Below are 10053 nucleotides of genomic sequence, written 5' to 3' on the forward strand. Positions count from 1 at the left end.
AGTTCGTTTTCAATGTTAGATTTATTTTGTATTTTATTTTGTGTTAATTTTATAGCTCCCACGAAGAATGGGCTGCTAAGATTTTGACTGATCTCCAGCCGGCAGAGATCAGTTCACCTGGAGAAAATGGCTGCTTTGGCCATTGGACTCTATGGCACTGAAGCCCCTCTCCTCCCCAAACCCCGCCCTCCTCAGGCTTCACCCCCAAAACCTCCCGCCGATGGCGAAGAGGGTCCTGGCAACCCTAACCGAGGCTATGTCTGTTGCTAAAATGGCCACCATGGGCTGGCCAAATGAAGTGGGGGGAGTGGAGAATCAAGAACATCCACCCTTCTCCCCACATGTAACTAGGGTTGCCACCATCCCTGGCACCTGGAAGGAGTCAGGGCGTAGGGTGGCCAGGTCCAAGTTGGGAAACCCCTAGAGTTGGACGTGGAGCCTGCGGAGGACAGAGACCTCAGCGGGGTATAATGCCTCGGAGTCCACTCTCCATCCATTTTCTCCAGGAGAACTGATCCCTATAGTCTGGAGATGAGCTGTAGTTTGGGGGCTCCCCCAAGTCCCACATGGAGGCTGGGTGGAGCCAAGTAAGACTTCTGTCCAGTATGGCTTCTGAGGGGCCATTGGAAAAAGACTGGGTCTGCAGATTCACAAAAACATTGCTTCGGTAGCAACTGCCACCACACCATGAGAATCTGCAGAGTGTGCATGCAAGAATCTGCAGTGTGTGTATGTGTGTGTGTGTGTGCAAGAAAATGTTTTGAAACAATATGTTCATTTAAAAAAAGCATCCTGTGAAAAAGGAGCTTCTGCTTGAAATGTTGACGAGTTAGAAACTGCTGAATTACAGTTGATATTCAAACTAAAGACAATGCATTTACCTGGGCTGAATAAAGACCTTTGCTTCATGGCTCACGACCAATGCTGATTTCTCCACACCCATCTCTCCCCTGGACATCACAGACTCTTCTGCATCCCACACCTCATCCCATCACGCCTGCTAGTCACATTGACATACTGTTAACATTTACCTACTAATGCTTGTCTGAATTCACTCTCCTCTACTTAAAGACAGATGGATTCACATTCTAGCTGTATCTGAAGAAGTGAGCTGTGACTCGCGAAAGCTCATACCCTGCCAGAAAATATTTTTGTTAGTCTTTAAGGTGCTACTGGACTCTTGCTCTTTTCTATTACTGTTAGAGTGATGCATGACCTCCCTCCCTTACATTTTTGTGGCTGGCGCCATCTCTTGTGGCAGCCCTTTTGTGGTTGCGCCCATCACTATTTGGGTGCTTTCATGCATGCTGAATAATGCACCGTCAATCCACTTTCAATGCACTTTAACGATTGTTTGCAAGTGGATTTTGCCGATTCACCCAGGCCTTTTATGCCAGGAAGTTTCCCCCGTGGTCACCGCCACCGACTGCTTCAGGGCTTTCTTTTTATTATGCATGCCTTTTCCAACTATCAGAGGCCTCCTTGCACTCCTCTCAAGGAATTTGGCACTCGCAGCAAGGAATTTGGGTCAGATGTGTATTTGGAGTTCTGCGCTGAGAACTCAGTTCCCAGGCGTACACAAGCACAATCTGGATTGAGACCACAGCATGTGAGGACAAGGAGTGTCAGCCTCCCTCTCCCCCCTCCCATGATCCTGACCCAGGGTTGCCAACCTCCAGGTGGTGGCTGGAGACCTCCCGCTATTATCACTGATCTCCAGGTGACAGAGATCAGTTCCCCTGGAGAAAATTGCCACTTTGGCAATTGGACTCGATGGCATTGAAGTCCCTCCCCTCCCTCCTCAGGCTCTACCCCAAAAATCTCCAGGTATTTCCCAACCTGGAGCTGGCAACCCTATCCTGACCTGAAATCACCCCAACAAATATCTGTACGATTCCCCAACAGCCAAATAGCGGATCCCTCCGAGGTGTTTGTGGTTGGAAACACAATGCAGGTGCTGAAGGCTGAAGCTCCTTTCCCTCAGCAATCCTTACAACGACTCTGTAAGGTAGGCCACTCTAAATATCCTCCGATTAAACGTATTTCTAAATATCCCCATTATCAGTACAGTGGTTAGAGTGTCAGATTAAACCGAGGGAGAACTGGGTTCAAATCGTTAGTCAAGATGCTCACTGGGTAACTCTGAGCCTGTTGTGTTTTCTCTCTCTCTCTCTGCCAGCCTACCTCACAGAGCTGTTGTAAAGATACAATGGAGGAAGGGAACTGGTACACTTCCCTGAGCTCCCTGGAGGAAGATTGATATATATGTATACGTACAAATGATAAAATATATATACATATATGTATATGTATATATAGGAGCCCCGTGGCCCAAAGCTCTGCTCATGACCTGAGTTCGATCCCGACGGAAGTCGGTTTCAGGTAGCCGGCTCAAGGTTGACTCAGCCTTCCATCCTCCCGAGGTCGGTGAAATGAGCACCCAGCTTGCTGGGGGTAAAGGGAAGATGAATGGGGAAGGCACTGGCAAACCACCCCGTAAACAAAAGTCTGCCTAGGAAACGTGGGGATGTGACGTCACCCCATGGGTCAAGAATGACCCGGTGCTTGCACAGGGGACCTTTACCTATATGTACATATATTTTTTAAAATGAAAATATTGAACTGAGAAATGCAGGCCGAGGTGGGTCATAGGTAGGGTTGCCAGGTCCCTCTTCGCCACCGGTGGGAGGTTTTGGGGGCAGAGCCTGAGGAGGGCGGGGTTTGGGGAGGGACTTAGAGTCCAATTGCCAAAGCGGCCATTTTTCTCCAGGGGAACTGATCTCTATCGGCTGGAGATCAGTTGTAATAGCAGGAGATCTCCAGTTAGTACCTGGAGGTTGGCAACCCTAGTCATAGGGTACATGAAGGCCGGAGCCCATTTCAGATGAGGCATTTAAACCGATGCTTCAAACTGATCAAAGAAATTCAGGCATCCAGATTTGTGTCAAAACCTCCAGAATTCCACCAAGCAAAGATACCCAGGGTTGCCAACCCCCAGGTGGTACCTGGAGATCTCCCGTTATTACAATTGATCTCCAGATGATCAAGATCAGTTCTCCTGGATAAAATAGCTGCTTTGGATGATGGCATTATACCATGCTGAAATCCCTCCCCTCCCCAAACGCCCAAATCTTCAGGTACTTCCCAGCCCGGAGCTGGCAACCCTAAGATACCACAGACAAATCATTGTTAGGTACGGATGCCTCAGAAGGAAACCAAATAGACCCTGCTGAGTTTTGATGAATGGTACAGGCTGACCCATTTGTCTGAGCAATGGATGGAGCGTTGGACTGGGTCCAGAGAGGCCACGGTTCAAATCCTGCTCAGTTTTAAAGCAAATCTCTCTAACTTCCCTCCCTCAGTTATTGAGATGATAAAATGGGATTACATCATGGATAGGGTTGCCAGCTGCATGTTGGGAAATACCTGGAAATTCGGGGGGAGGAGCCTAGGGGTGGGGTTTGAGGAAGGGAGGAGCTTCAGTGTGATGTAATGCCATAGAGTCCAATTGCCAAAGCTGCCATTCTCTCCAGGTGAACTGATCTCTGGACCTGGAGATCAGTTGTAATGCCAGGAAATCTCCAGCCACCACCTGGAGGCTGGCAACGCTAATCATGGACTTGGCATGACCTTGGGAGAAGAGGAGTCAATTGTGAAAAATTTCCCATCCCCAAACCCACAGGTTTCAAAAATGGATCAATCTAAGTTAATGGGAAAATATATCCCTTGAAATTAGATGAAGAGGGCAACGGATAGGATTGCCAGGTCCCTCTTCACCACCAGCGGGAGGCTTTGGGGGTGGAGCCTGAGGAGGGAGGGGTTTGGGGAGGAGAGGGACTTCATTGCCATAGAGTCCAATTGCCAAAGCAACCATTTTCTCCAGGGGAGCCGATCTCTATCGGCTGGAGATCAGTCATAATAGCAGATCTCCAGCTAGCACCTGGAGGTTACCAACCCTAGCAACGGAGTGATCCGCCGCATTACGCAGATCTGAATCCTTCAGACCCAGCGTTTCTTAATCGGGGTGGGAGGAGAGAGAGGTAATTATTAAGTGGAAAAATCAGAAAGACGTTTATTGCCCCCCAAAACTCGGTTATTTCCTCAAGGAAGGTTATTAACAGATATGGATTCCCGGCTGCTAGGGTACCATCTCTGGGTGTTTACAGTTGAAGCCACCTCCCTTTGTATCTGCAGCTGATAACACAGACATATGACTCATTTCCTTGAATCTGACTGGGAGGGCAAGGATCCTATGCTTCCAAGTCTGGACTGCAAGATTTATGTTTGACCCCCTTCCCCCCCGACCCCCAACACAGTCCGCTAGAAGCTTGATAGGTCTCGGGCTGGTCACTGTCTCTCTCGGCTTAACCTACCTTGCAGAGTTGGTGTGAGCATAAAATGAAGGGCAGGGAAAACAAAGTACGCCATTCTTGGACGAAGGGCAGGGGGGAAATGTCTTAAATAAATACGCAATTTTTTGCTCCCTGCCTGCAACTGCTAAAACAGGGGTTGCCAAGAATCCAGGGGGGCCGCAAAGTTGGTAGCGTTTGGCTTAAAAAGTTACTTGTACCGAGATGACCAATGGGTCTCGCGCCTCCTGACAGTACTACCCGTAAAGGGAAAAGCAACGCCCAAGTAAAATTCTCCTCTTTCCCCCGTCAATAAAGGTTCACAAGGCGTATCCTGTTTTGAACCTGGACTTGGCACTCATTATTTACATACATTAGGTGGTACCAGGAAAAGACTATCCTCTATGTCGTACTATCCTCGATCAGTGCCTCTAGATTCCCTTCCACCCCAAGGGTAGAAAAGGTGGTTCTGCAATCGTGGAACACCATTTGGCAGAGGCTTAGAGGCAAACCCTGTCATTACAAATCTCCCCACTCGACCGCCAGGACAGATTCCCATGGGGTGCAACAAATTTTTGGCTTGCTTATGGAATATTAGATATGTTTATCTTCTCCCTTCCCTTTTCCCTCTGTATCCCATCATACAATAAAAATATATTTTTTTAAAAAAAAGATTCCCTTCCATCTCCACCTCCCCAGCACACACGCCGCTCTGCCAAATTTTCTCAAATATACACAAGATCGGACAGGATCAGAAAGGGAAAGAAGACCTGGAGTGAGCATTTCCGACTCACCTAGCAGTGCCAGCAGCCAGCCAGTGAAGGTGGCGGAGAGACAGGTGCCCCGATGCCAGCAGCCGGCCATGCCCAGCTGACACAACCGGGGTGGGGCAGAGGCCCCGAAGCTCTAGAGCTCTCGATGGAGCACCGTGGGGAAGGGAAGGGACTCCTGCCCAGGCCGGAAGGCAGGTGCCGCCAGGTAGCGGAAGGAGCTGGAAGGCCCGGGGCGGAGATACGATCCTCCCTCCGGGAACGAGGACAACAGGAGCTCTCAGTTATTTGAGTTATGCACCAGGAAAACCTGTCCGGCTATTCGAGGAGGGGAGGGGCATCAGTGTAAGAGAAGTATTCAGAAACTGGCCTTTATAAGGTTTCGCAGCGGGGAAGGGAGAGCGTGACAAGCACGGTTTGTGGCTTGGAAGAAGGCTTCCCAAATTTCTGAAAACAGAGGCACTTTTGCCCTCCCTAAGTTAAAATCTACCCTTTGGGTATCAGCCTTAAAGTATAAGGTATACTTATACTTTAAGTTATAAGCCTTAAAATTATACCAGTGTAATGGTGGTGTTGGAAGAAGAAGAGTTGGTTTTTATACCCTGCTTTTCTCTACCAAAAGGAGCCTCAAAGCGGCTTACAAATTCCTTCCCTTCCCCCCCCAAAGGCAACTTGTGAGGTAGGTGGGGCTGAGAGAGTTCTGAGAGAACTGTGACTAGTCCAAAGTCAACCAGCAGTAGGGTTGCCAGGTCCATCTTTGCCACCAGTGGGAGGTTTTTGGGGCAGAGCCTGAGGAGGGCGGGGTTTGGGGAGGGACTTCAATGCCATAGAGTCCAATTGCCAAAGCGGCTGTATTCTCCAGGTGAACTGATCTTTATCGGCTGGTGTTGCGGCAACGGAGGTTCGTGGAGGAGAGAGACCCGAGACCGTTAGTCAAGAAAACAGTTTTATTACAGCTGTGGCCCAGCTGCCTTAACAAGCATAAAAGACTGAGCCCCGATTATACTGGGGAATGAATTTTTATCCTAATTCCAGGCTAAGACATGACAAGTCACCATTTGGTGCTTATCTGGTAGTTTCGCATAGTCAGGAGCACAGGAGCATAGCGGTTGCATCCAGTCACTGTTATCATTCACCATGACTTTCCCACCACTGACTCAACACACAGTCTTGTACTGCGGCAGACTCTTTTCCCTTGCTGTCTCACTGGAGATCAGCTGTAATAGCAGGTCTCCAGCTGGTACCTGGAGGTTGGCAACCCTACCCAGCAGGCTGTATGTGTAGGAGTGGGGAATCCAATCGGGTTCTCCAGATGAGAGTCCGCCGCCCTTTACCACTACACCACGCTGGCTCTCGAAAGTGTCACCAACTCGCAGCCCGACTTATGGCGACCCCATTCAAAGCAAGAGGTGTTCAGAGGTGGTTTGCCATTGTCTGCCTCTGTGTCAATGACCTTGGACTTCTTTGGTGGTCTCCCAAGAACTTACCAGGGCCAACCTTGCCTGGCTTCCAAGCATCTGAAAAGATGAGGCTAGCCTGGGCTATCCAGGTCAGGGCTGCTGGTGCGATACCTGCTGCAATCTCAGAACCCACCAAAGGAGATTTCCCGCTCTTGGATGCAGGGGCTTCGGAATTTGCATAGTTCCCTGTCCTTCTCCCCAAGCCTAGTCGAACTGGAATAAATTATGCAAAGCACCAAGCCATGCAGAACTATGTAATTTATACAGCACAGCGAATGTACCTTTTGGGGGGGATTGTTTAAGCACAGGCAGGCCTAGCCCTGACCTACTTTGGTACCATAACCGTGATGGTGAAGCCAAAAGATCTCCCCCCCCCCTTCCTTCTATAGGGGAAAAAAATTAACAAGAAAGAGAGGGAATTAGCCGCTTCCAGAGGTGAAAGCGGCAGGATTGGGGAGCAATTCTCCCCGGCCCAGCAGCAAGGTGGCTTTTCCCCCCTGCTCAAGCAAGCAATTTTTGCTACTGGTAGCCCAAAAAAAGAAGGAGGGAAAGAGAGAAAGAAATCTTTTGTGGGAGGGAAGGAGCTGCCAACATTCAGAGCCCTGGCTGCTTGGAACAAGCTCTCTTGAAAGGAGGAACAGAAAGAAAACAGCTGACCCAGATCTCACTTTGGAGTGCGGCCAGAAGGCGCCCATAAAAGGGCCGAATGCGTCCCTCGCCTCCCCTCTGTGAGATAAGGGCTTCTCATCAAGGCTTCTGTTCCCACGTGAACCACTTAGGTGGTAAATATTTAAAGTGGGTTCAAGGTTTAAGGTCTCTCCTCTCTCTCCCACCGACCCCTCCCTACAGACAAACACCGCACATTCCTGCATATTGTGCAGACTGGCACATATTGTGCAGAAAAAGTTGTCTACGGGGGAGATCTCCATGCCTAGGTTCTCTGCGGCGGTTGCCAATCAGCCCACCGATCACAGGCTTTCCCTTCGGTTACTCAAAAAAGGCTGATGGGAATTGTAGTTCTCTGACACCACAGGGATTAAAATCTAACCCCTTTCCTCGGATATTGTTCATTGCTCGGATACGAAGTAGCCACACCGTGCTTCCCCTTGCATGCCATTGTGCTAAAAGTGTCTTGGGTCCAGATAAATGCATTTATTTTAACAAAATCTAAGTTTTAGATAGCTGATTAAACAAAGAGGGCTGTGTCGGCAAGAGAGAGCCCAAAGTCACAGCAAGAACCCGGCGATCAGGTCTAGGGAATAAGACACCAAGAGAGAATGAAAAGTACAGAGGGGACTTAACCAAAGGCTTTAACAAAACAAATCAAAGCCAATTGCATGAACTGACTTTTCCACACAGGTTGTAATTTTAATTTGTCTGTGGAACTCCCTGCCGCATGAAATGGCAGAGGGAAAAAGCAGCAACATTACCTCCCCCAAGGAAGTGGCAATTAGGCTTCATATAAAGTTATTTACTATTTAGTTATAACCAATTTTCTGCCTCCCAAAGTCTGCCCTGAGAGGGGATGCATCACAGTATAGTAAAGGTTGAGTATCCCTTATCCGGACCGACCCAAAAACCAGACTTTTTGAGCTGGCACGCGCACATTACTCACAGGCCCTCAGCAGCACGCCAACGTGCTTTCCGATGGTTCAATATATACAAAATTATTAAAAATATTGTTTAAAATTACATTCAGGCTATGTGTATAAAGTGTATATAAACCATAAATGAATTTCATGTTTAGACTTGGGTCCCATGCCCAAGATATCTCACTATGTATCTGCAAAAATTCCAAAATACAGAAAGATCCGAAATGCGGACCACTTCTGGTCTCAAGCAGTCTGGATAAGGGATACTCAACCTGCATAGTGACTAAACAGTGACTAGGGAAAGTATAACTGAAATCCACACTTGGCCATTAAAAACTCACTTGTTTTTCAGCTTACCAGGGGTCACTGAGGATAAAATGGGGGGGGGGAATCACTTGTGTCCACTAAATTAGATGAAGCTCTTAAGAGCAGCCATCAGAACCCGAACAGAGCTGCTCCTTACCCCCATTGCAGAAGGCTTCCAAGTCTGGGGAGAGGGGGACAGAAGTAATTTTGAGTAATTTGTACAACACAAAAATAAACTAGATGTTCCCTGGCAGTGCTAAGTGCTTCTCTGGTGAGCACCCAACAGATAGGTGTAACAGCCTTTCTGGACTCTACCATGAGACGATGCATGGGGGGAGGGGGAATTATCTGCTTGAATGCTCCCTCCATATATTTTAAAAAGTCTTCATGTACATAGAAAAGGCAGATTTGAATTCAGTAACTCCTTATCCTGCTGAGGTCCCTCCCCTCCCCTCCCCAAACCCTGCCGTCCCCAGGCTCCACCCTCTAAATCTCCAGGTATTTCCAGTAAATATGTGGAGATTTGGGTGGTGGAGCCTGAGGATGGCAGGGTTTGGGGAGGGACCTCAACAGGATATAATGCCATAGAGCCCACCTTTCCAAAGCGGCCATTTTCTACAGGGGAGCTGATCTTGGCCATCTGGAGATCAGTTGTAATAGCGGGAGAGCTCCAGGTGCCATCTGGAGGTTGGCAACCCTACCCTTGGGGTGGCCATAAGTCAGCTGTGACTCGGTGACGAAAAAAGAAAAAAGGAAGGCCTTCATCTGCATTGCTCCTTCAGCCAGGGAGTAATACAGCTGAGGAACAGTCCTTCCTTTTTTTCCCCTTTTGGCTTGTGTGGATATGGCTGTCGCAACAGAAGAACAAAGCGATTCCCAGATGCTCACTGTGCCGGGACAGATGTGCTTAATGTCTGATTGCCAGTATTTAAAGGCTACATCTCGCTGCTTCGAGGGGAGACTCGTTTCGACAGATTCGTATGCTGTAACCTACTCCTTCGGATGGCAGAACTGTTGACTATGAGAGACAGAAGACGGTGAACAGAACGCACGCCCTGCTGCACGTGTAGGTGGGACCGGGAGGGCCTTGTGAATTCTCCTAGTTAAAGACCAAGAATAAACTTTGAACACATGAAGCTGCCCTATACTGAATCAGAGCCTTGGTCCATCAAGGTCAGTATTGTCTACTCAGAATGGCCGCGGCTCTCCAGGGTCTCAGGCAGGGGTCTTTCACATCAACTACTTGTCCCTTTAACTGGAGATGCCGGGGATTGAACCTGGGACCCTCGGCATGCCTAGCAGATGCTCCACCACTTTATTTTTTTACTTTATGCCAAGCCTGAATTCGAAAAGTCTGAGAATCTCAAAAACTAGTCGCCGGTGATGATGTGCAAGACAGTTTGGATGCTGCTAGTATGAAGCACGGGCAAAGTGGAGAGCCAGCATGGTGTAGTGGTTGAGAGCAGTGGTTAAGAGCAGTGGACTCCAATCTGGAGAACTGGGTTTGATTCCCCACTCCTCTACATGAGCGGCGGACGCTAATCTGGTGAACCAGGTTGGTTTCCCCACTCCTCCA

The sequence above is a fragment of the Euleptes europaea genome, chromosome 3 (assembly GCF_029931775.1).
Source record: "Euleptes europaea isolate rEulEur1 chromosome 3, rEulEur1.hap1, whole genome shotgun sequence".
Lineage (NCBI taxonomy): Eukaryota > Metazoa > Chordata > Lepidosauria > Squamata > Sphaerodactylidae > Euleptes > Euleptes europaea.